Source organism: Lethenteron reissneri, unplaced genomic scaffold, assembly GCF_015708825.2.
Source record: "Lethenteron reissneri isolate LAM-NWPU_2019-01 unplaced genomic scaffold, ASM1570882v1 scaffold_531, whole genome shotgun sequence".
Classification (NCBI taxonomy): Eukaryota; Metazoa; Chordata; class Hyperoartia; order Petromyzontiformes; family Petromyzontidae; genus Lethenteron; species Lethenteron reissneri.
In genome coordinates, this window is record NW_026892053.1 from 14809 (window position 1) to 42234 (window position 27426).

The following is a 27426-nucleotide window of genomic DNA, read 5'->3' on the forward strand; positions in this document are numbered from 1 at the left end:
AATACAAAAAAAGCACGGAATTGCTTGCCATTTTAAGCGCTTTAATTTTGAGCGAACACGCAACGAACAGAAACAACGAACGTTCACTTTACAATCAAAATGCAATCAAAATGTTTTTGAGCTATCAAAGATTGCATTTTCAATAAAAACTGCAGAAGAAAAATATTAAATTAATGTGGATATCTACATAAAATGATATTATAAACACACTATCCTAAAAATACAGCACCGTATTTTAACACTAAAGCAGTCACTGACTCGCAACAACTTGCTATCATAAGTGACAGAGTTAATTTCGGGTAAAATCAATGAAAATGGGGTATGCCGATAGCATAAAAAATTAACCCGTAAAAACAAAGTTTTTCACTATAAATCCTTTATATGCGTGGCATCGGGGCGGCTAGAGTCCTCTCGTCCTCTGGCTTGAGATGGCTGCCACCTATGGGTCAGATGATTGTCTGCCACCATTAAACAATTGGTAATTAAATATTTAAAAATTTCCCTAAACAGTGTAAAATTTAGAAAATGTTTTTTTCAGGAAAATGCATTGTCACGCACAACGAGTCTGTGTACAAAATGTCAGCTCGATTGGATCACGGGAAGTGGGTTAAAAAACGACCGAAAGATTTGCACGGTCCTAAGCAAGCAAGCGAACTTAATATAAAGGATTTAAAAATGAGATGTGATTGAGCAAATCTGAGATCAGATTTGGAATCGGCACCCTGAAATTAGTCTAGAACAGCTGCAAAAGTCCAGGCCAGAAAAACATGTTGTGTTGTTGTTGTTGACCAGTGTTAACGGCGAAAGTGTCCACCCCCCCACCTCCTCTCTGAAAATTGATGAAAATCAGCGACTTAAAACTGAACACCCAAAACATTTGAACTGCGGTGGCTAAAAGTCTCCACCCTGGCTACCATTTCGCCAAGAACAATGGAACGTAAAACAACGTCCCTCAAAACAAACTCCGATTCTCTTTTAATCCTCAGATTCAGAAGTGGTGTCGACATCTGGACCCTCAAACCAGTCAAAGGGTGAGTGTCGCCGTTTTGCAGGAAGCTTGATGGAAGGTGATGCAGAGACCATCTTCCCTTGTTTGATCTTTGCTGTCAACGTGTTTTTTCTTGAGATCTCAATCGCCTGTAACAAATGAACACATCGAAGACAATTGGGCATCGTCAAGAGTCTAAAGTGGTCCTCCTGCTCAAGTGAGCGTGGCTTGGTGTTCGTCTCTCGTGACGAGGTGTACGGCTCCTGCGGTGGATCGTGAGAGATGGCGATTGCGCGGGGAGGTCTTCGTCCGGAAGTGGAATGATTGTGGCCGATGAAGTCTCAATGCCACAAAAACAAGAATGTGAACGTGAAAACGAGGGCTCAAAACATCTGACACGAACACAATATTATTGTAAACATTAAACAGCATTTACATAAGAGGGGGGGGGGGGGAGCACTCAAAAGCTCCACACTGATAGAGTCAAGAATCCATGGCTACACTGCCATCTCCTGACCACCTCGTAGCCAAGCCTGGCAGTCCCCGGCAGTCTCCCACCGACTCAACCCTGCGTCGTGTCTGAGATCTACGTTCATCAGTGGGCTCATTGCAGATTGGTCAAAACAGTTGGCTTGAACGGGTGGGGTGACCAATCAGGTGATTGGCATTGATGCCGCTACACGTGGACTGGGAATGAGAGCAACCGCCAGAAGAAATGCAGCGAGACACGTGGGAAAGAGAAGAAGTCATGTCACTGCAGGCAGAAGGAGCTCTGGTGGGAGTTCTACAGAGGGTGACCGCTGTACACGGCGTCTTGGAGGATGGTGGGAATACACCCGCAACTTGACCGCAGCACACACAAGCAGGCGAGCAATGAAACGGTGCGCCCATTTATAGAGAATGAGAAGATGTATTGATACTGGAGGAATCCGATGAGATATGAAGCTGTTTTTCACAGATGTCCAGTACTATTAACTTTTTATTTTTATTTTACCAGGTGAGGCCCACTGAGCTGTATAGCTCTTGTTCAGAAGTGTACTGGCCACAAATGACAGCTCAACCAAGTAGCCTATCATGTGGACATGTATAGTAGCCAAACACTCTGAGAGCGTGTTTGTAAATGTGGAGGGGAAAATCGGAGAACCTGGAAAAAAAGCCACGCGACCACGGGGAGACCTCCTGTATGCCAGGTGAGGTCGTTCACATTTCACAACAACAAACAATACAAAAACACAATAGGAGCGCAAAGTGTAGGGAAGGTAAAAAGTTTTTTTTTTAAATAAACAAAAAAAACCTAAACCATTTTTTTCTTGTTAATTGTATTTTTTACCCTTTTATCTGGCAACAAAACTGACACCTTTTTTTACGAGGAGCCATGTTTGCATTGACCACAATACCTGCAGTCGGAATGCAAACAAAAAACACAACTCTGATAATGTATGCACCTTCCTTGAAGTTGATGTTTATCTTACCAGGCAAGGCCCACTAAACCATCAGCTTCTCTCACAGAAGCGTCCCGGCCACAAGCGCGAGCAGCTCTACGAAGCGGCTCACCACGTGAAAGATTGTTGAAGAGCAACAATGATATTTTGGAGTAAGAGAAAAAAGTGCGTGACATCATCATCTTCGATAATTGGTTCTTTACCCTTCTATCTGGCAACAAAACTGACACCTTTTTGCAAGGAGTCATGTTTGCATAGACCGCAATGCCTGCAGTCATAATACAAACAAAAGAACATAACTCTGATAATGTGCACTGTCCTTGAAGTTGATTGGTCCACACCCGAGACAGCTTTCCTTCGAGCCTAGTCTCATATGGGTTGGACCAGATGACGCCAAAAGGCGCACAACTCAAGGACAATGCACCATCAGAGTATGAGAGCTCGGGGCAAGCATCTACACTATGGGGACCTCATTTGCCAGTAAAAATATGATAATTGGTTCTTTACCCTTCTATCTGGCAACAAAACTGACACCTTTTTGCAAGGAGTCATGTTTGCATAGACCGCAATGCCTGCAGTCATAATACAAACAAAAGAACATAACTCTGATAATGTGCACTGATTAGTGCACATTGCCATTTCCCAGCATGCCTTGCATGCTGGGAAATGGCAAAGGTTTGTCTGAGAGAGCTGGGCTTTCCATAACACAAGTTTTGTGGAGAATGCTCTCACGTTGTCATAGGCAGCACTGACGAGCTGCCCCTGGCCTTGTAACTTCTTGTTCAGTACATTCAGCTCATGCGTGATGTCAACAAGAAAAGCGAAGTCCATGAACCATTTGGGATCACTTAGCACAGGAACAGCCACCCCATCCTTCTCCATGAAGGCTTTCACTTCTGCTCTCAACTCAAAAAATCTCTTCAAGACGTTTCCCCTGCTGAGCCAACGTACCTCGGTGAAGTAGAGCACATCCTCATATTCTGACTCCATTTCCTCTAAAAAAAGTACGGAACATCCGGTGCTTTAAGCCCCTGGATCTTATTTGGTTGATGCATTTCACAACAACAGACATCACATTGTCAAACTTTAGGCATTTGCTGCAAAGGGCCTGCTGATGGATGATGCAGTGCAGAGCCATGGCCTCCTCCACACCCTCCTCTTCTAGTTTTCTTTGAACAAGTGCCACCAGTCCATTTTTCCTCCCTGTCATTGATGGCGCTCCGTCGGTTGTTATTCCAACAAACTTCTTCCATGGCAAACCGGCATTCACAATGGCATCACACAGCTGGCAAAATATCTCCCGAGCGGTGGTGTGGCCATGCATTGGAATTACTGTGAGCAACTCCTCCATCACTTCAAAATTGTCATCAACACCACGGACATATATTGTGAGCTGGGCAGTGTCAGTGATGTCTGAACTCTCGTCAAGAGCGACTGAGTATGCATTGAAAAATTTGGCTTTCTCACGCAGTTGATCATAAATGTCACTTGACAGGTCTGAAATGCGCTCTGCCACGTGTTAGCAGAAAGGCTGATGTTGCTAAACTGACCTTTCTTTTCTGGACAGACTATACTTGCAGCCTGTAAGATGCACTTTTTGATAAACTCGCCTTCTGTGAATGGCTTTCCTGCCTTAGCAATCATCTCACTAACCACGTAGCTTACTTCGACTGCTGCATTATTCTCTTTGGTTGCTTTCTTGAATACATTTTGTTGCCTCAGTAGACATGTTTTAAGATTGGCAACCCAGTTGGCTCTCTCATCTCCCTGGTATTTTGCATACTCCTCAGCATGTCTAGTTGAGTAATGACGTTTGAGGTTGTATTCCTTGTGCACCGCAACTTTTTCTGTACAAATAAGACACGTCGGGTTGCTCATGTGCTCAACAAATAAATATTGCATCTCCCACTTTTCCTGAAATTGTCTGTGCTCGTCACCAACCTTTCTCTTCACTGCAGGCTTTGAAAAAGACATGATTGGGGCTGTGTGACAAGATCTATATTCATTCCACTTGCTGTCGCTCACGCAATAAAGTTTCAGTCAAGTGTTTAGCCAACCAGCGACGCACGGAGACGTAATTTCCGCAAATGCACGTCATTTCCGCTTTTTACGGTAACAACAGGTGCGTAGATTATGGGGGCGGGGGGGTAATGCGTTCCCATCAGATTTCGTCCCCACACCCCAGTCACAGGCAGACATAGCTGTAGCGGCTGCTACTATACACGCTTCTCTGTTCTAAGCACGGGGATCTGAGCCGTGTGAGCTGTGGATCTGCGCTTTGACGCGCTCCGATGCGCGCACAGTGGAGAGCCGAAAGAGGGAGAGCAGAGGACTCTATGAGGCAGCGTCATTGTGTGACCACGGGGTTCAAATGCTGCTGGCCACTGTCGGGGCTTTCACTGCCTTCAGTCACATCATCACATTTTTCTATACATTTTTGTGCTTACTTTGTGCCGGCGTGTTGGCTTGCCTGCGTTCCGGGACTTATTTGAGCAGATCCGGTACCTCTCGTATCGAGAAAAAAATGAATATTAAAAAAGTTTTTTAAGAAATGATTAAAATAAAATATAACAATATAATGTAATCACTAGAAAATTACGGAGCCCCAGTTGACATCGGTGGATGAATTACTAATTTGTGGCCACGCAATAACAAGATAATCTGCAGACTTCTAAGATGAACCAAAATAATTATGCACATCGTCATGTACAGTCTGTGGCTCGGTGCGTAAATGTCACCACCAGAGGATGAGGGAATTTAAATCATTAAAATTCATCCACACATATCAGGTGTAAATAATAATGTAAAACAGCCCAGACTGTAAAATGTAGATATTAGCTCAATGGCGTGTTATAAACTGCTGCGGTTTAGAATAATCCATCTGCGTAAAGAAGCTCCCAAAACCTCACAGTGCAGCGTGTGCGTAAAGGAGCCGTGGTGTCCCTTGAATTTGCCTTCAATTTAACAAATGGTGTGTGTGTGTGTTCCGTTCGTTTTCTCCGCTGGACACAGAAGTCGCCTTTGCTCAAGATGCCACTTTATTGACACAAAGACTGATACCGTCACTGCAGTATAGCCTAAATAAGTCCCACTGCATTGTAAGTGGCATGTGTGTGCTGTTTTAAGCGTCGTTTTATGTGCGTTCCGGGACCTGTGCGCTGTCATATGTACTTAGTGTTCCGGCACCTTGTGATTTACAAATAAAGCACTGGATACATCATGACCTGCGCGAAAGAGGGCGGAAAACTATGAATTTCACCCTCCTGCTCTCCGCGCATCCAAAGCCACTCTTTTCTCTCCCGGCTCTCTCTCTCACTCACTCTCACACGTACACAAACACACACACACCCACGACCCCGCCCCCCATGTCACTCACATGCATGCCGCATTCACTGGACAGGCACAGTAGGAAACCAGAACATCATAACATTGTCCCACACAGCAGCTAACAGCGGGGTTGCTACAATATAAAACTCGCGGGCCACACTAACATTAAACTTTCATATTAAGGTGGGGGCCACAAAATATCGTCCCGAGGGCCGCAATTGGCCCGCGGGCCGCGAGTTTGAGACCCCTGATGTAAGAGAAGCGTGTCCCCGAACCTTCAGCGCTCGCGACTAAAGCGCATTGCCTCAATCTCTTCCGTTCGGCCGCAAGCTCATCCCGTGAACGCGCCGCACGCACCTCGTGATCGGCAAACACGTCCACGCCGAGTCGGGTCAAGACCGAGACGCCGCGCGCGCGCGTGTCCAGCAATGTACCAAATGTGCAGCTCCTTTGGTCAATCCGCTGCTGGATGAGGGTCTCGCCAAGCCCGTTCGAGTCGAGTTGGGTTCGTCTGACCATACTTCACCGCGCCGGTCAGTGCGGAGAGCGTAGACGTAGGGGAGCATAGAAGTGCAGCACAACGATGGGGATTGCTGTAATATCTGACGCGAACCACCAAGCATGCCCGCAGTAATACACATACATTCGTGTGCCAATTAATCGTAAAGCATTCTCATGTAATTCTTGTCATACCCCAGGGTGTAATCAGGTGTCGTCTCTAACTCGTCGTATCCTCTAACCTCTCCACTTGGCCTATGCACAAGGGTCATTGGCCGAAACGTCTATCTACGTAAAACAATAATTTGCCTTTCAGGGCCACAGTGTTATTGTCGAATGTGCCGAGGAGTTTGTTGTTGTTGTTCGTTTCTAAATCGGCAGTTGCGGAAGCGTTCACCAATCGCAGCGTCCGACGACTTCGTCCGCGGCTCGAGCGGAGGAGGAGGAGATGTTGGGCGAACGCCCACCGGGGGTCAGAGCGTGCACAGGGGCCGTCCATAAATGACGTCACGCGATTTTGGGCGATTTTTGACCCCCCCTCTCGTCACACGGCGTCACAAAAAGTCAGAACCCCCCCCCCCCCTCAAATATGATGTCACAAAACATATTTCAATTTTGAAAATAAAACACGCTTCAAATCGATTTAAACTATTGTCATTGAAGTGCGTATTTAATGTGGCGCTGCACTCTGATGTTGTCGGAGTGTTGGTATAACAATTAGCGTTGTTATAACAATTCTATATTTATTTAAAGTTGCGCATTTTTACGTGACGTCACATTTCTCAACCCCCCCACCTCGTCACACATCGTCACAAAAATCTGACCCCCCCCTCCCCTAGGTGCGTGACGTCATTTATGGACGGCCCCACAGGGAATTCCTTGCAGCGCGCCTCTGCGTGACGATGCCACGGCAGTGACTGCATGGAGGAGGCACGTGCCGTGCACATTCGCCGTAGATGGGGGACGGCGTCAAGGTTGCGGGTTCCACTCGGCCTAGCGGGAGAGCCGCTTTACGACACGCGACTATAGAACTCGTACAGACATCCTGCGTCTGAATAACAATTAATATTATTACGATGATAACGACGATTTCTTTTGGCTTCCCCAGGAGAGCCTCGCCGAGTCTCAACGGTCTGTTTCAGGAGCGTCCTCGTGAACACCACGGCACGTTTCGAAATATATTTCATTTCCTCCAACCGTTTACAAAAATAATTCTACGTTCTACTATGTGTCATTATATTTCATTACATTTACTTCATTATATTTTATTACATTTACTTCATTATATTTCATTACATTTACTTCATTATATTTTATTACATTTACTTCATTATATTTCATTACATTTACTTCATTATATTTTATTACATTTACTTCATTATATGTTATTACATTTACTTCATTATATTTCATATCTGCCGATTGCCTTCAACCCCTCTTCCGCCCCCTGCATCCCATCGTGCTCTGGGCGTCACGTGACAGAAACTCCGTTCGGATCTCCCACAGTGCAGCAGCGCGACGCGACGACCCCTTAGTGTCAAGGCAACGGCCCGCGGAAGAGGATACCACAGAGCTGCTTCCGAGATCCCCTTTAACAAACAAAACATAATACAAATATAACCCGTAAAAACAAAGTTTTTCACTATAAATCCTTTATATGCGTGGCGGCTAGAGTCCTCTCGTCCTCTGGCTTGAGATGGCTGCCACCTATGGGTCAGATGATTGCATGGCACCATTAAGCAATTGGTAATTAAATATAAAAATTTTGTCCTAAAAAGTGTAAAATTTTGGGGAAAAAATGTCACGAACATAAATTGTCACGCACAACGAGTCTGTGTGCAAAATGTCAGCTCGATTGGATCACGGGAAGTGGGTTAAAAAACGACCGAAAGATTTGCACGGTCGTAAGCGCGCAAGCAAGCAAGTGAACTTAATATAAAGGATTTAATAAGGGAGCTCTGGTCCGCCGCAGTAAGAGGCCAGCATTTCCCCCACCAGCTCGGCAATCGGTGGGGTTCATGTTCGTCGCAAGGCCAACCGGATCAAGTGCGGAACCCAATGTGACGCGCTTGCTGCTGTTGTTGTTGTTGTGTTGTCACTGGTGACGGGCCTGACAATCCACTCGCTGCACTTGCGGGAACGTGGGCCGACTCTCACACTCGAGCGGTGTCGCCATGCGCAAGTTCACAGTGTCTCTAATCATATATTCTATAGAAATGTCTGAAATGTTCTTGTGAAAGCGTCACTCTGAGTCTCAAGACTCTTAAGTCGATTTGGTTTTTTTGAAGGTGGAACACTTATACTTACGTTGAAAGGTTTGACCAAATTCCAATGGCGATGAAAATTTTGGCTTCGCGGGAGGACGGAACGGGGGATGCCGGACAAAGCTGAGCTCAGTTGGGAGGAGTCGCCGCTGCCGCCGCCGCCACTCAGAGGGCGCGCGGTCTTACTGATGAACTCGTCGAGTGATTTGTTGCGTTTGTTGTTGACAATCTGTGACTGTGCACCGCTGCGAATGTAGCGGCAGCAGCAGCACCGAATCGCTTCGCTCGCTATTTATACATTGGAGCCCGGCGTTGCCAGCCGTCTTTGGTCATTTCTCGAATCGATTATCGCGCAGTTCATTCCCGTCGGCCGTCGTGAAGGCGGGGGGTCTTTCTACTCGCCAGTGATGTTACAGACGGATCGGGGTACACGGACACGGCCAAGACGAATCGATATATCGGCGAAACTCCGCCCTTGCTGTGCGAACCTCGATCCCAGGCTGCGTTCCCGGGCTGAAGCGCATTCGCTGTGGCTGGGCCAAGGCTGGTTGGGATTCCCTACCTACCGCTGGAGATTCGTTTATTCGATGGTGTGGACACTTTCAATAAGTATCGTCCTAAACCCACATCTTGGCAAGTCAATGTAGTCTTCATAGCTTCTCCGTCTCTCTTGGCCGTGTTCTTACAAGGCGCCTTGAGGCACTTTGACGAATACATGTTAATCATTATTACTGGATGAGCTTTGGAACAACAGCACGGAGAGAGACAGAAAGATTGAGCGCGTCGATCTGTGAGCCAGTGCAAGTTAAAATGTATCTTCTCGATTGTTGAGAAAAGTCAGTGGGACAGAGCAAAACAACTGGTAACACCCTAATATGGTCGTAGCTAATCTTTAGGCGGTACCCAGTTTTGTATTTGGCCGACGATACGCTAGGGACAGGCTTTTGTAACCTCACCTCATTTCCAACGCAGATAAATAGCAAGCAAGTCTTCCTCGTGCGTGTGTTGTGTGTTGTCCTTTTCACCCCCCACTGCGGCACCTCCGATTAGTGGAACGGTGGGGAGGCCTTCATTCAGCAGGGGAACTATCAAGGCTGACAACGATGACGATACACAAACAACTGGTTATCGTGATGCCCTGCATCCGCTGGAGGCGCTATGTCGGCCGCAAGGCTACAACGGAAAAACCAAATGCTTCTGTGGGAGTTCCAATCCGGATGGTGGCTACAACACGTGTAGTAGTAGCTACACGTGTAGCTACTACTACACGTGTTGTAGCTACTACTATACGTGTTGTAGCTACAACACGTGTAGTAGTAGCTACACGTGTAGTAGCTACAAATGCTACAGGCCCCGCACTTTCAAGGGCCCCGCGCTAAATGCTTTCAAGCTGTCAATATCGGTTCAGTTATTCCGCACTTGTTCTATTACTATAGCACTACGAGCTTTTTTGCCCGTCCAAGGACGGGTGTATATTACAGTACATCTGAAATATTCAATAGAAAAATTGTTCAGCTCATGATTATTAATGAGGAGGGGTGGGGTGGCCCCATGTGGAGTGACGTCACCCCCTCATTGTTATTGGGGAGGGGTGCGGCATGCGGAGTGACCTCAACCGCTCATGGTTATTAGGGAGGGGTGCGGCATGCGGAGTGACCTCACCCGCTCATGGTTATTAGGGAGGGGTGCGGCATGCGGAGTGACCTCACCCGCTCATGGTTATTAGGGAGGGGTGCGGCATGCGGAGTGACCTCACCCGCTCATGGTTATTAGGGAGGGGTGCGGCATGCGGAGTGACATCACCCGCTCATGGTTATTAGGGAGGGGTGCGGCATGCGGAGTGACATCACCCGCTCATGGTTATTGGGGAGGGGTGCGGCATGCGGAGTGACATCACCCGCTCATGGTTATTAGGGAGGGGTGCGGCATGCGGAGTGACATCACCCGCTCATGGTTATTGGGGAGGGGTGCGGCATGTGTAGTGACGTCACCCCCTCATGGTTATTAGGGAGGGGTGCGGCATGTGGAGTGACCTCACCCGCTCATGGTTATTGGGGAGGGGTGAGGCATGTGGAGTGTGCGACCTTCTAGTGCGTCAGTGTAAATTACACGCGTGGTGCATGAATATTAATGAAGGGGGGGGGGGGGCTCTTTTTCAGTGACGTCACACACGGATGTAGCACTGTGCTGCGTAGATTTATTTTTTGACGTCACTTCCTATAAAGAAACGCTGTCATATTTGAAGCGACTCTGCGTTATAAACTATTTAACTCAGCTCGACCTTCCTCTGCGCTGGTGTAAACATCCACCCGCTCATGAATATTAGTGAGCGGGGTGTGCCTCGTGTGGAGTGACGTCACGCGGTGGGGTGTGCCTCATGTGGAGTGACGTCACGCGGTGGGGTGGGCCTCATGTGGAGTGACGTCACGCGGTGGGGTGTGTCTCATGTGGAGTGACGTCACGCGCGGGACGGACAGACATTTCTGGGCGATTATAGTAGGCAATACCGCCTTCAACTTTTACGAACGACTGCGTGTTTAAGATTAGCGATTTGTCGTATTATTTGGCTGTATAGCAAATGAAAAAATTACAATTTTTTTACTGTGCAAGTAAAACAGTGTTTTAATATTTGCGTGTTTTTATTTTATTTAGGGCCCCTTCATAACGTCCGCTACCTCATTGTTCAACGTAACAACAACAACAGCAACAACAACAAACAACATATTTGGCGACACTTGCTTTGCAAGTGATGTACAATCACTGTTAACATTATAGGCAAGCTCACCTATAGCGTACAGGACCCTTGGCCAATTTTCTAGCTTGGACGAAGACCCCCCCCCCCCCCCCCCCCCTAGGGAGCCTCTCCTGCCGCGAGACGCGTCCGTCACGTGTTCGAACACGACGAGCGAATTGGGGGAAACCCAAATCATCCTTCGGGCTGCACCGCCAGGTCGGCCGACGACTGCCCCCGTGGCTGCCCCTGGCACGGTGCCCATCATCGCGAACCTTCCCACTTGCCCGCCACCCGCGTCGACCGATCTGGTCCACCGAGCCACGGATCTGGCAACGTTTGCCTCCCCGGGAGCAATGGATCCTCATCCTCCTCCTGCCGCTGCTGCTGCTGCTGGCTCCTCCTGGCTCCCCAGCTGCTCACGCGCGGCCAGGCGAGAGGATGTGGAACACGTCTTCGCCGAGCAGCAGACGGGCGAGCGTGTGGAGGAGTCGCGGGTACCAGTGAATTCCTTCTCCCTCCGCTCCCGGTGCGTTCTTGCTACTGCTGCTGCCGCTGCCGCTGCTATTGCCGTCGCCGCCGCTGCTGCTGCTGCGCGAATGTATCCCGAGGCCCCGCATGAGCTCGTGGGCCGTGCGGAGCGGCGCGAAGGCGACGTGAGCCAGGCCGTGCGTCTCGACGGCCGCGTAGCACGACACCAGCAGCCCGTCGACGATCGCCGTGCCGTGGTGCGTGAGCGGCGCGTACGACCCCAGCGCCTCCACCCAGCTCACGCGCACCACGCGCACCGCACGCAGCCGCGGTGCTCCGTCATCGCCAACAACAACACCACTACCACCACCACTAACGCCACCAGCACCACCACTAACGCTACCACCAGCACCACCACTAACGCTACCACCAGCACCACCACTAACGCCACCAGCACCACCACTAACGCTACCGCCAACACCACCACTAACGCCACCAGCACCACCACTAACGCTACCGCCAGCACCACCACTAACGCTACCACCAGCACCACCAGGAAGATCAACACCACCGCCACCACCAACACGACCAGTAGCAGCAGGATCAGCAAGAGCACCCGCCAGCTCAAAGACGAACATGCCGGGCCGCACGCGGCTGGCAAAGAGGGCCACGGCGCGCTCCTCCGGGGGAACACCGCTGCCACTATCGCCGCCGCCGTCATCGTCGGAGTCTCCGGGCGCGGCGAACACGAGGTGCGAGGGGGGTGACGAGGAGGCGGCCGCCGCCTTCCGTCTCCAGGGTGATGAAGCGGCGCCGCTGGCGGGGCTCGCGGTCGAGGAAGAGGAGGAGGTCGCTGTAGGCGGGCGGCGAGGTGGGCCCGCTCGCCGCCAGGACGCGCTCGCCGGCCCGCAGGTCGCGCAGCCTCTTGGAGCCGCCGCCCTCCACCAAGAGGCGCGCGTCGCCGTGGAAGCAGCCCTCGCTGCCCTTGGCCGCCGCGATGTTGGAGTTCTCTGCACGGGTGGGATGGAGGTAGAGATGCGGGGGGTGTGGAGGGTGGGGGGGATGGAGAGAGACCGGTTAGAGAATGAGACATCGAGATGAAGAGAGGGGATATGGACAGATGGAGAGAGAGAAATATAGATTGAGACATAGAGATGGAGAGATAGAGGGATGGAGAGAGACCGGCAGAGACGGAGATGGAGAGAGAATGAGATGGAGAGAGAATGAGATGGAGAGAGAGGGAATCTGGTGATGCTGCTGCTACTGCATTGGCAGCGGTCCGCAGGCACACTGTTGTATCCTAACCCTTCTTCCATAATTGAGATTAATAATATTTGATGATTTTTATATATTATCTTTTTACTTGTTTTTTTTAATGAGTGAAACACACCAAGCGCAGCAAACTGCAAAACACCAGGTGTTGTTAAGTAATGAACTGGAGGAGGGCTAGGATGGCAGAATTTGCAACCTTGCTTCAAGGAAAGATAAGGCCTGATGAACGGGCACATGTCACCCGTGCAGGCGGCAGAGACAGTGGGAGTGTCAGCCAGACATAGTTAAGGCAAAAAGCCCAACCATCCTGCATGGTTTTAAAGTAACGTCAAAATTCGAAATTCAACAACAGAGTAGGCTAAATTATCGATTCTCGCGCTCGCTCAAATTGGAGACCAGGCTGCGAGCTACATAAATGAACCATTGCCCATTTGCTAATCCAATACTGAATGTTAATATTACTGAAGTCAAAACGAATTCTATGACCTCAGCACATGGGCAAATAATAGGGCAGTGTCGACTCAAAGGCAATGGAAGAAACAGAGGCGCCTTTGTCTAAATCACAACCACAGAAAGCCAGGAATCATCACTGATTGTGTGTTAGGGATTCCGAGCTAATTAGAACACGTGCACACAGAAAGGGAGGTAGAAGCACGCCTTGTTCTCCTGCAGCTGAGGAAACAAAGATAAACCCAAAGAGGCCTTGGACCTGAAATTAAGAATAACATTCCCAGAGCAGAAGGTTGGAGGGACAGGGGAGAGCTGATTTAAAAAAAGTGTTGTATATCTCTCAAGGCGGGCAGACCCAGCTAAATAACACGGCTGCGGGGGTCACCAAAAGTTCGCGTTCGCCTAGTTAAGACAAAAAGCTCAATTATTCTGTATTGCTATTAAAGTAACGTTAAAGTCGGAATTTAACAACAGGGTAGGCTAAAGTTTGATATTCACACCCACTCCAATTAAACCAGGTCACAAGTACGCCTACTGAACCATCACCATCATTAAGTCAATATGAAATGTTATTTCCATACTTTAATGCTTTCTATACAACTCGACCCGAAGCATATGCATGAAAAGACAAAGTAAAACTTATGAAAAGCCAGGATAACGGGATGAATCACCACCAGGTCGAATATAAATACATAATAAAAAAAACGATGTTAAACCCAGGGTCGGAGAGAAAGGGAGATCCCGGCCGTCTTTGTATCCCCGCAACGCGGGATAGGAGTGTGTATACGCTCGGGGAAACACCTACACTTGAGTCAAGCACCACGATGGGAAACGACAGACCTTAGGTTACATACAGAATCATAACTGTGAAATAGTAAGGGACAAATGTTAACTTAAAACTTTTTAACCATTTCTTTGTGCGCCGGGTCGGAGAGAGTGTTGCCCCTCCCTCCAGGTTGTGCAACACGAACAAAGACGCCTATGAGACATTTGTAACGTCTGTGTTTTGGGTTCATGAAGAAGGCCAGACAAGAGATAATATTGCACCCAGACAGAGAGACGACCTCGAGGCAATTTGTAACATCTGATTGTTTGCTCGTGGGTTTATGGAGGGAGTGTGACAACGAATATACCGTCAGTGATGCACACAAGGACACACGGACATACGGACAGACACATGGACACACCTGCCTACGGACAGATCCTGACACAGCAAAATCGGAAGAAGCCCCGCCTTGTGGGCGGGATCCAGGGGGATTTTTCGGCATAAAGTAAAGGATCCTGAGCATTGGAAGTCAGTGCGACGAGAGGGTCCACTCAGGAGTGCGACGGGAGGGTCGACTCAGGAACGAGTGCGACCAGAGTGGGTCCACTCAGGAGTGCGACCAGCGGGTCCACTCAGGAGTGCGACCAGAGGGTCGACTCAGGAGCGAGGGCGACCAGCGGGTCGACCCAGGAGCGAGCTCGACCGGGAGGGTCGACTCAGGAGCGAGCTGCGACCAGCGGGTCGGCTCGACTCATCTTCAGCTCGTCAACCTCTGCCGAATCGGGGGTCTCTGCTGCCACCGGAGTGGTGAGCATCGCGGATCGGCGACAACCCAGAGCTGCACGCTACGAGCGAGTTGTGGGCGCCACCTACCGACCGGGTTCCGAACTGCGACAGCGTATCAACGGGCATCCGAACCAGTTCGCCACGGTGACAGGGGATCAACTGATACGTATGACGCGCACCGCCCCCTCACCACACGACCACCAGGCGTCTGTTTGACCTAAAGAATCGACTCCGAACACTGACTATTCAAGACAACTCTTACCACTCAAAAACACTCGAACCCATAAGCCATCCGTGGCTGGAAAGCATCACAACGAGGACCGAGTGATGGCCCTCCGTCGTTTATAAGAGTATTCTTAATTTTTATCTTTAATATTTAGTGGGCTGTACTCTTAATCGCATAAATTCCCAACAGATCCATCAATACGAACTGATTCTTGGCACCTCCTTCCGCCGAGCCACGCTCACGTGGGGAGTGGTGGCCCACCGGATCCTTATCAGGTGATCTGGTCCCCAATTAGTAAACTTGGTATAAGATAACGAGCTTCGGAAAAGGAGCACCGTCGCAGGCCCTTACTCCGAGCCGTTCTGTTGTCAGATGACCTGCCGATGTATCTGTTGAGATTGGTGCCTTTAAGAATAATAACTGTTTTTGATTGTGTTTTTTTTTATCGCCGTATAATCTTTCAAGTATCTTTCAGTCATAATCGCCGCACGTACTCGCATCCTCTACAGAATATTCAACTGTCCCGTGACCCAAGGTGTTAACAACGTGATAAGGGTTGCGTATGGTCAATAAGGAGTGTGGTACTGCGTGAACAATATTGAGTATAATCATTCATTAACATTAAGGTTTTCTTAAGCATAGTATTTGCGTGTTTTAACGACTCTCTCTCTCACTAACAACCATCGCGTTATGCGGGATCCATGTGCAGTTGTCAAAGTGAAATCAGACAATCGTTGATGATACTGTATTGATGCCGTGTTGACGTTCCGGGATTGAGAGTTCGCATATTATATCATAGTTAAGGTTGAATTAGTAATAAATTGATCAATACAGAAGTGGTTGTGTGATTCTTTCCTGAAATCTATGCATAAGATCTGCTTCTGCGTTGAGATTTGAACTTGGTGACCTTAATAAACACACTAATACATACTCAGTAAATGTTAAAGCGATAACGGGGTGAACCGGGGTCTGGTTATCATAACGACTTGCGTTATCATAATTACACCCACTCGCATAATTAATACGATTACCTCTCGAATTGGCATAATTAAAATGTGCGTAATTACATAAATTAACATTTCCGGATAATTACACATTTGGCCAAATTTCATTTAATTATTATTATTTCCACTGAATATTCATAACCCACATATACAACATAATAATTTCACCCACGCACGCATACAACATAACAAATTTTCATACCCAACATATACAACATAATGGGGGCTCGTCTTCCGGGATCTCTCGCAGACAGTTATGCATGAATTCAGGAACGAATCACTGATGTGTTAATCAAAGTGTTGTGAACTAACGTTGCCTTGTGATTGTAAACGGGGGTATACAAACAAAACGCGCTCTGAAAGGAAATACCAGAGTAGCAGAGTATAACAAAGACAGCTGGGCTGAGATTATTTGCTCGAGTTGAACTGACGCATCCTGTGATACAATTGTTTATATGCACTCTGAAAAGAAATATTAAGGTAACTCTTGCCATACTTAAGATGCTAGGATTAAGAATAATATTTGAATGGGTTACGGGATACGGGGAGGTCGTATTTAAACGTACCGACCAATCTGTTACAAAGCAGTACAGTCAGAGAGACATATGGGAAGGGAGCTGTATCGATAACACGAACACACCTCGGGGGAAACTAATTGACTGGATAAAAAGTAACGAAGGCAAACACGATGCAAAAACTGCAGAGAAGGCAGGACAGGACTCATACCTTCTCACACAGGCATACAGACAGGGATTGTGGAATGAGGGAAATTTTGGAAAGGAAACGGGAGAGAAATCGTCTCTAATAAACGACGAGAAATGTCCTCACACCCTCGAGAGGGAGGAGAAATCAAAGCTCGCGACACCAGCGAAACTCACAGACGTTGAGCCACAGAATAAATATGGAAGTAACATCAAATCACTCTCTTGGGTACGTGGACAGAGTCCAGGGATTGATTGCACAAAAGTTAAAGTAAAATCGCCAGGACATGGTACACTAAGGGCAGAGGCAAAAACTGAAGGGAAATGGCAACACGAGCGACACGGCCCTGGGCGCGCACACAGAAAATGCACACCACTTAAACACAGGGGACACAGCACAGACCAAAGTGACAGATTGCCTGATGATAACTTGTTGATGATGACGCTGTCAGCAATCAACTTTCGGAATACCTGTTCACCAGTAAAACCCTTAAGTTGATGGACAAGGCTCTAGTCAGAATTCCCGATTTTGACCCCCACAATAAGACTATGGATATCCACACACATATCGCGACAGTGGAAGAGGAGGCAATGATTAGAGGGCTGAGGAGACGGGATGAAAAAGCGAGTTTGTTGAAACGGACCTTACATAAAGAATCTATTCCATGGGTAAAGTCACTACCACACAAGGTTAGAAATGATTTTAAACAATTGAGCCTGGCAGTGATTCGGAAGTTTGGAGAATATTCGACACTCACTGAGGGGTTTTATGCTGTAAAATCGATGACCCAGGGCATGGACCAAGATCCACGTGACTACCTCGTCCAATTTAAAGAGCGTATTACGCAGGCGATGTGAATCAATACCACGAAGGGGATAAAATGTTCAAAATAATGTTTTTTGAATCCTTAAGCCCAGAGATTACAGAAAGGGTGAGAATAGTTTTGAATCCAGAAACCGCATCCTTACGCCGCATAGAGAGCAAGGCGTACATGGCATGGTTATACAGAGCTAAGAATCATAATTCGGATCCAGAACACAGGGAGAGGGATGAGGAACCCAGCCTCTCAGAGAGGAATAAAAATCACCGAGCAGTCCCACCATGCAGAGAGCAGCAGAAACGCACGCACACATGGCAAAATAACCCAGAGAGAGGTTGGCACGAGAATGAGAGCGGCACAAAGCCGAACATTCAGGAGAATCGCAGGAGGGGGAGGTTCAGAATAGAACCATACCAACACCCCATGCCCCGACATGCGCAAGGTCAAGATTACCCACAGGGATGGCGAAGTAACAATCCAGGAAAATTTGGCACCCAAATGGGAAAAACACTGGGCCAAGGGTGCAGGAGAATCGTAGGAGGGAGAGGTTCAGAGCAGAACCATATCAACACCCCATCCCACGACACACGCAAGGTTCAAATTACGCACAGAGATGGGAAGATAACCACCTAGCGGGAAGGTGTTACACATACCGCGGAGGTATGGATGCGAACATTCACGAGAATCGCAGGATGGGAGGTCAAACACAATCGATACAATTCCGACCAATTCCTCCACCGGCTATACCAGGAGGGAATAGAGGAATAACACAGAATACGGTCCAAATACGTGATGAACCATCCACAGTGATTGAGAGCGGGCAGCCCATACGCGCCACACCCGCCGAGGTGTTAAACCCGGCGCTCAATGTGAAATACAGGCAGGCTGCAAGTGACAGGGCGGGCAAAAACGTGGACAGTGCTCCCGTAAATGACGCGCGGATCGAATACAAGGACAGGGTTGCATTGAAGCGTGATCGGACAGTACAAAAACAGACAGCAGGGACACGCCCTGAGGAGCGCAGGCATGAGCCTTTGAATGGAAAATATCCAAGGGAAACCAAAAATCATGTGGATCGGAGTGCTAAAATGGAGACGAATGTCCATGACGTATCGGGAATGGTGTTGAAATCCAACACACTAGTAAAACAAAGAGGGCAACATTACGAGGGACAGAATTAAATCGACACACTGACTCGGCAAATGTGCATGTAATCGCAGAGAGAGCGAATGCCTCGAACCAAATGTCAAAGTGGGTCGTGTGCGCGAATTCTGGTTATGTGCAGCACAATTTTTCACCACACACTCCCACGACACAGAGAGTGAGAGAGGGAAACTACAAAACGAACCCGAAACCGTGATCGAATTATCGAAGTGGTGAACGAGGCAACATGAGGAAGGTAACGCATAAATGCGTTCGAAACCGCTACCTAGCGTTTCCCAGGATTTAACAAAAACAAAAATGAATATTCGTCGGAGTCATGATGTATCAGAACCGATGTAACGCAATATCGATGTTTAACGCTTGTTTAATTTTCTTTGCTCAATTCAAATAACCATGTTAAGTTGTGACACGTACGCGCGCGTTGTAAGGAATAGCAGCAAAACTTGAGGACAATCGATGGTTCATGATGGAAGAAGGGTATACATTTTTTTAAAATAACCCGTGGCCATTTGACCATGGTCATTTTTAAAAGGGCGGTATGTTGTATCCTAACCCTTCTTCCATAATTGAGATTAATAATATTTGATGATTTTTATATATTATCTTTTTACTTGTTTTTTTTAATGAGTGAAACACACCAAGCGCAGCAAACTGCAAAACACCAGGTGTTGTTAAGTAATGAACTGGAGGAGGGCTAGGATGGCAGAATTTGCAACCTTGCTTCAAGGAAAGATAAGGCCTGATGAACGGGCACATGTCACCCGTGCAGGCGGCAGAGACAGTGGGAGTGTCAGCCAGACATAGTTAAGGCAAAAAGCCCAACCATCCTGCTATGGTTTAAAGTAACGTCAAATTCGAAATTCAACAACAGAGTAGGCTAAATTATCGATTCTCGCGCTCGCTCAAATTGGAGACCAGGCTGCGAGCTACATAAATGAACCATTGCCCATTTGCTAATCCAATACTGAATGTTAATATTACTGAAGTCAAAACGAATTCTATGACCTCAGCACCATGGGCAATAATAGGGCAGTGTCGACTCAAAGGCAATGGAAGAAACAGAGGCGCCTTTGTCTAAATCACAACCACAGAAAGCCAGGAATCATCACTGATTGTGTGTTAGGGATTCCGAGCTAATTAGAACCCGTGCACACAGAAAGGGAGGTAGAAGCACGCCTTGTTCTCCTGCAGCTGAGGAAACAAGATAAACCCAAAGAGGCCTTGGACCTGAAATTAAGAATAAACATTCCCAGAGCAGAAGGTTGGAGGGACAGGGGAGAGCTGATTTAAAAAAGTGTTGTATATCTCTCAAGGCGGGCAGGACCCAGCTAAATAACACGGCTGCGGGGGTCACCAGAAGTTCGCGTTCGCCCTAGTTAAGACAAAAAGCTCAATTATTCTGTATTGCTATTAAAGTAACGTTAAAGTCGGAATTTAACAACAGGGTAGGCTAAAGTTTGATATTCACACCCACTCCAATTAAACCAGGTCACAAGTACGCCTACTGAACCATCACCATCATTAAGTCAATATGAAATGTTATTTCCATACTTTAATGCTTTCTATACAACTCGACCCGAAGCATATGCATGAAAAGACAAAAGTAAAACTTATGAAAAGCCAGGATAACGGGATGAATCACCACCAGGTCGAATATAAATACATAATAAAAAAAACGATGTGAAACCCAGGGTCGGAGAGAAAGGGAGATCCCGGCCGTCTTTGTATCCCCGCAGCGCGGGATAGGAGTGTGTATACGCTCGGGGAAACACCTACACTTGAGTCAAGCACCACGATGGGAAACGACAGACCTTAGGTTACATACAGAATCATAACTGTGAAATAGTAAGGGACAAATGTTAACTTAAAACTTTTTAACCATTTCTTTGTGCGCCGGGTCGGAGAGAGTGTTGCCCCTCCCTCCAGGTTGTGCAACACGAACAAAGACGCCTATGAGACATTTGTAACGTCTGTGTTTTGGGTTCATGAAGAAGGCCAGACAAGAGATAATATTGCACCCAGACAGAGAGACGACCCTCGAGGCAATTTGTAACATCTGATTGTTTGCTCGTGGGTTTATGGAGGGAGTGTGACAACGAATATACCGTCAGTGATGCACACAAGGACACACGGACATACGGACAGAACATGGACACACCTGCCTACGGACAGATCCTGCCACAGCAAAAATCGGAAGAAGCCCCGCCTTGTGGGCGGGATCCAGGGGGATTTTTTCGGCATAAAGTAAAGGATCCTGAGCATTGGAAGTCAGTGCGACGAGAGGGTCCACTCAGGAGTGCGACGGGAGGGTCGACTCAGGAAACGAGTGCGACCAGAGTGGGTCCCACTCAGGAGTGCGACCAGCGGGTCCACTCAGGAGTGCGACCAGAGGGTCGACTCAGGAGCGAGGGCGACCAGCGGGTCGACCCAGGAGCGAGCTCGACCGGGAGGGTCGACTCAGGAGCGAGCTGCGACCAGCGGGTCGGCTCGACTCATCTTCAGCTCGTCAACCTCTGCCGAATCGGGGGTCTCTGCTGCCACCGGAGTGGTGAGCATCGCGGATCGGCGACAACCCAGAGCTGCACGCTACGAGCGAGTTGTGGGCGCCACCTACCGACCGGGTTCCGAACTGCGACAGCGTAATCAACGGGCATCCGAACCAGTTCGCCACGGTGACAGGGGATCAACTGATACGTATGACGCGCACCGCCCCCTCACCACACGACCACCAGGCGTCTGTTTGACCTAAAGAATCGACTCCGAACACTGACTATTCAAGACAACTCTTACCACTCAAAAACACTCGAACCCATAAGCCATCCGTGGCTGGAAAGCATCACAACGAGACCGAGTGATGGCCCTCCGTCGTTTATAAGAGTATTCTTAATTTTTATCTTTAATATTTAGTGGGCTGTACTCTTAATCGCATAAATTCCCAACAGATCCATCAATACGAACTGATTCTTGGCACCTCCTTCCGCCGAGCCACGCTCACGTGGGGAGTGGTGGCCCACCGGATCCTTATCAGGTGATCTGGTCCCCAATTAGTAAACTTGGTATAAGATAACGAGCTTCGGAAAAGGAGCACCGTCGCAGGCCCTTACTCGAGCCGTTCTGTTGTCAGATAACCTGCCGAGTATCTGTTGAGATTGGTGCCTTTAAGAATAATAACTGTTTTTGATTGTGTTTTTTTTTTATCGCCGTATAATCTTTCAAGTATCTTTCAGTCATAATCGCCGCACGTACTCGCATCCTCTACAGAATATTCAACTGTCCCGTGACCCAAGGTGTTAACAACGTGATAAGGGTTGCGTATGGTCAATAAGGAGTGTGGTACTGCGTGAACAATATTGAGTATAATCATTCATTAACATTAAGGTTTTCTTAAGCATAGTATTTGCGTGTTTTAACGACTCTCTCTCTCACTAACAACCATCGCGTTATGCGTGATCCATGTGCAGTTGTCAAAGTGAAATCAGACAATCGTTGATGATACTGTATTGATGCCGTGTTGACGTTCCGGGATTGAGAGTTCGCATATTATATCATAGTTAAGGTTGAATTAGTAATAAATTGATCAATACAGAAGTGGTTGTGTGATTCTTTCCTGAAATCTATGCATAAGATCTGCTTCTGCGTGAGATTTGAACTTGGTGACCTTAATAAACACACTAATACATACTCAGTAAATGTTAAAGCGATAACGGGGTGAACCGGGGTCTGGTTATCAATAACGACTTGCGTTATCATAATTACACCCACTCGCATAATTAATACGATTACCTCTCGAATTGGCATAATTAAAATGTGCGTAATTACATAAATTAACATATTTCCGGATAATTACACATTTGGCCAAATTTCATTTAATTATTATTATTTCCACTGAATATTCATAACCCACATATACAACATAATAATTTCACCCACGCACGCATACAACATAACAAATTTTCATACCCAACATATACAACAACACACACCAACAACGACAACGACGACAACTCAACACATGCGTCAATAACCACTCTGGTCTTGCTCGACATTATGCTTTTGTGTTTGCAGATGCGTTACGAAAACAACAACAACAACAACGACGACAAAAAGGGGGGCTCTCAACACAGGTAAATGGCCGTAGCATGGAGCACACAGTCAGCCCCCAAGCCTCGCAACTTCAGCACTCTGGACAGCGCGGTTGGGGAAGAAGTTGGGGGATTGTGCGGTCCCGACGTCACTCGCCAGCAATGTTCGAGCCCGAGACCGGGGCTCGAACTCAGGTGGCCAGGCGCGAGAGCCGTGCAGTGTCGAGAGCCGTCGCGACAGCGCTCCAAAGTGACAACGGTGACGACAGCGGCTACGGCCAGCGGAGCAACATCGTCAGTCGCACGGAGTGTGACTCCCCACGCGGTGCGGAAAGTCGCTGCCGAAGGTTAAACACTCAACAGGAAACAAGAGAAGCGTCACTTTTACACGAGTGGACAAATACAGCGTGGGTCACATGAAGGGCGCGTGTATGTGTGTGTACATGTACACACATACCGTGTGTGTGTGTGTGTGTACATGTACACACACACACATACACGTGTGTGTGTGTGTATGTGTGTACATGTACACACACACATACACACGTGTGTGTGTGTGTGTGTACATGTACACACACACACACACGTGTGTGTATGTGTGTATGTGTGTACATGTACACATACATACACACACACGTGTGTGTGTATGTGTGTATGTGTGTGGTTAGCGCCGCCGTGTTCGTGTAGCCCGGTTAGACTAGTCGATTCCAGCTCACGGCCAACACCGGTGACAATTATCTGAACCGGTCCAAGTCCTCCTCCTCTAGGTCGACTCAGCCTCAAATGAGTATGTCTGATGTGGTGTGTAAACATCGCCACTCGGGAGACAGAGGCGGCGGGGCGTTGTGCTGGCCACCCACCCCCTCGTGTGACACGCCGGCCTTCATAGGTGCTCGCTAACAGCACTTGCCCCTACAGCCTGTGAAGACTATACGGGGATCTGTTTCTTTTGTGTTTGGCGCTGCGCTGCGCTACGAACCCAGCGAGCCGAGTTCGATTCCCGCTCACGGCCAACACCAGTTGGCGATTAACGGAACCGGTTCTGAGCCTCCCCCTAGGTCGACTCAGCCTCAAATGAGTACATGGTACAGAGTGTGTAAACATCGCCTGTCGGGCGTGGTGATGGCCACCCACCCCCCCCCCCCCCCCTCGTGTGTAGCCACGGCGCCTGAGGACCTTTTTGCCTCTGAAGGCCACGGAGCTATATCCCTGCGGCTCGATCGTGAGCTGCTTGTGGGAGAACACGAATTAAATTGTTTTTATTAAATGAGATGAGCACACACAGTCGCCTTCATCGCATATCCGTCTCTACGCATGAAACATCAAGGTATTTGTTTTATGGCTGTGATGTTTTTTTAAGCGAGTCGGATATGTGAAGGAGACACGGCTTACTTGTTTACTACTGAATAGTCTACCGCAGCACGTGAAGTAGGACCATTGCCCGAAACGTCGCCTACGACATACAGTACACACACACACATCACTTACCGTGGAGCGATGGCCGTGGGGCCACCACGTTTGTTGTCCTGCCCCCACACCTCCGATTAGTGCGGTTGGCTACGTACGGTGCGAAAGAAGTTCGCCACACGCACGCGCACTCGTTTAATTGCAACGCCCACATACGCCACAGAAATATTGTCATTGACAAAACGCCAAATGTAGTTGTTTTCTTCTTGTTCTTCTAAACACACTTTTTTTTATTATCAATCGATTAACCGGTTCGACATCACGAACCACGAATAACTCTACCAATAGGGTTTTCCCCTTTTTTTCTGGCAACAAAAACTGACACCTTTTGCAAGGAATCATGCTTACATTAACCACTATACTTGCAGTCAAATGCAAAACAAAAAACAATACTCTGATAATGTATGAATTGTCTTTGAAAATGATTGGTCCACACCAGAGACAGCCTTCTTTAGAGCCTAGTCTCATACAGTGTTCGACCAGATGACGCCAAAAGGCGGCATTCGACTGCGAGTATTGTGGCTAATGTAAGCACGATTCCTTGCAAAAGGTGGCATTTTTTGTTGCCAGAAAAAAGGGGAAACCCCTATTAGTATATTGTGGTGCTGGCAAAGGAGGTCCCACCACGAATAACTCGTCGCTCGCAACGCGCTCACCGGCCTTGACGGAGCAGTGCACGTGCGACTTGGACTCGTAGTGGACCCAGTCGAAGCCCGCCTGGGCGGCGAGGCGTGCCAGCGTGCCGTACTTGTCGCGGTCGCGGTCCGACGTGGTGATGTCCACGGCGCGCCCCTCGTAGTGCAGCGACTCCTCCGAGTGGTGGCCGTCCTCGTCCCAGCCCTCGGTCACGCGCAGCTTCACGCCGGGCCACGTGTTCATCACGGAGATGGCGAGCGAGTTGAGGCGCTCCTTGCAGCGCTGAGCACGAGCGAGCGAGCGGAGAGAGACGGAAGAGAGAGTTGAGAGGGGAGAGACGGGGCAGACTTTTGACTTTTTAAACAACTTTTATTGCCGCCAGCAGCCAGCAACAGCGCTGGAGGCGACTCCGATATGAAATGCACAAAGTCACCAGCAAATGAATGAAAATAAACGCTACAAATCCACGTGCTGTGGCGCTAAATGCGCCGCGCACAACACGAAAGAAAAGTCACGTGGTGGTGGTGGTGGTGGTCATCGCGCACGCCACGGTGACGAGCGAGCGCTTCAGAAGGTGAACACCACGAGGGTGCTGTCCACGCTGGTGCAGAGAGGGGCTTGTCCGGCTCCCAAGTGTAGGGACCGGAGTTCAGTGAGAGGTGGACACAGGAGGGTGTGTGGGTGGCGTAGGTGGAGAGAGTAGAGGGAGAGAGAGAGGCAGAGCGAGAGAGAAACAAGGAGTTGGGGAGAGAAATACAAAGGGGGGTGGGGTGGGAGGTAGACAGATGGAGCGAGAAAGGAAGGAAAGAAGGGTACAGTGGAGGGGAGACACGGGGAGACACGGAGAGACACGGAGAGACACGGAGAGGACACGGGGAGACACGGGGAGACAGTAAATTGCGAGAGAGAAGGGAGATGGCAGTAGGGTAAACAATGGGGTGTGGAGGGGGGTGAAATGACGAGACAAAGGGGCAGAGATGGAGCGGGCGGGAGATGGAGAGAGACGAGGGAAGAGGAGGGGGGTATGCACGGGGAGAACAAGGGTAGAGAAGGAGAGAGAAGGAGACATCGACAGAGATAGACACGATGAGAGGGAGAAATGGAGAGAGAATGAGAATAGGGAGAGAGGGGGGAGCGATACACGGAGAGACGGCGAGAGGGGAACTACAGGGAGGAGGAGGAGGGGGAAGAGTGAGAAATATGGAGACCAACACGGAGAGACGGAAAGAGAGGGAGACACGGGGCTGCGTGTAGAACGAGAGAGAGCGAGAGAGCGGGGGTTACATTAAGCAAAGATTAAAAACAAACGAAATGGTGAACAAAGCAAAGTGCCGACTACACCGAGCATCTTCTGTTTCCACTGATCATAAAAAATGATGATAATATCATCATTAGGAGTATCATCACTGATGATCATTTCATCATTAGAAGTATCATCACTGATGATCATTTCATCATTAGGAGTATCATCACTGATGATCATTTCATCACTTTTGGTTCTTTCGGTAAAGTCACGTAGGTATAAAATAAATTAATGATTTTATGAATTTTCTACCCACGTGACTTTACCGAAAGAACCAAAGAGTATGGATCCTTGCAGTCACAAAACTTCAAATCTAGATTGATCATATCATTATTAATAGTATCATCACTAATGATCATGTTATATTCATTTAGGAGTATCATTACCAGCGCCACCATCAGCAGTACTATCATCATCCTCGCCATCATCTTCCTCGCCATCATCATCTCCTCCACATCCTCATCCCCATCATCATAACCATCATCCATCCTCACCCTCACCTAATCCCCCCCCGCCCCCAATCAAGGCACCCTCCTCACCTGCGTCATGAGGCGGTCGGCCCCGGTGCCCTCCTCGTCCTTGAACACGACGTCGGGGTTGTAGTTGGGCGTCAAGCTCCCGGAACCTCTCGGAGCCGCGTGCGATCTTCCCCTCGTAGCGGCCCGCTCGCGCCCAGCGCCCTCTCGGCCACGTTGGGCACGAACTGCTTGAAGGCGAGCGGCGTCAGCTTGCGCGCCGGGCGCCGCTGGCCCCCGTTCAAGCTACCAGGTCCGCAGGACTCTGCCGGCTGAGGCAGCAGCAGCAGCAGGAGCAGCAGCAGCAGCAGGAGGATGCTGACGGACAGCGGCGGCGGCGGCGGCGGTGATGAGGAGAGCGGCGCGCTCCGCCGATGGGCGAGGAGATGGTCCAGGTGGCGACAATCTCGCCCCATGCTGCTGCCGCCGCAAGATGTCAGCTGGGTGCCCGGCTGTGTGCTGCTGCTGCTGCTGGATGGTGGTGACGCTAAAGCTGCTGACGATTGGTGGTG

At 48.7% G+C, this 27426-nt stretch overlaps 1 long non-coding RNA gene and 1 pseudogene across 1 annotated transcript; both read right to left on the reverse strand.

The window, feature by feature from the left end:
• Positions 1-563: 563 nt before the first annotated feature.
• LOC133339898 (uncharacterized) lies at positions 564-7698 on the reverse strand. Its single transcript, XR_009754795.1, has 3 exons — positions 7654-7698; positions 6192-6359; positions 564-1137 (listed from the first exon to the last, which is right to left on the reverse strand). It is a non-coding gene; the product is annotated as an uncharacterized LOC133339898 (long non-coding RNA).
• A 3971-nt stretch (positions 7699-11669) lies between these two features.
• Positions 11670-27225, reverse strand: LOC133339897 (indian hedgehog protein-like; annotated as a pseudogene).
• Positions 27226-27426: the final 201 nt, after the last annotated feature.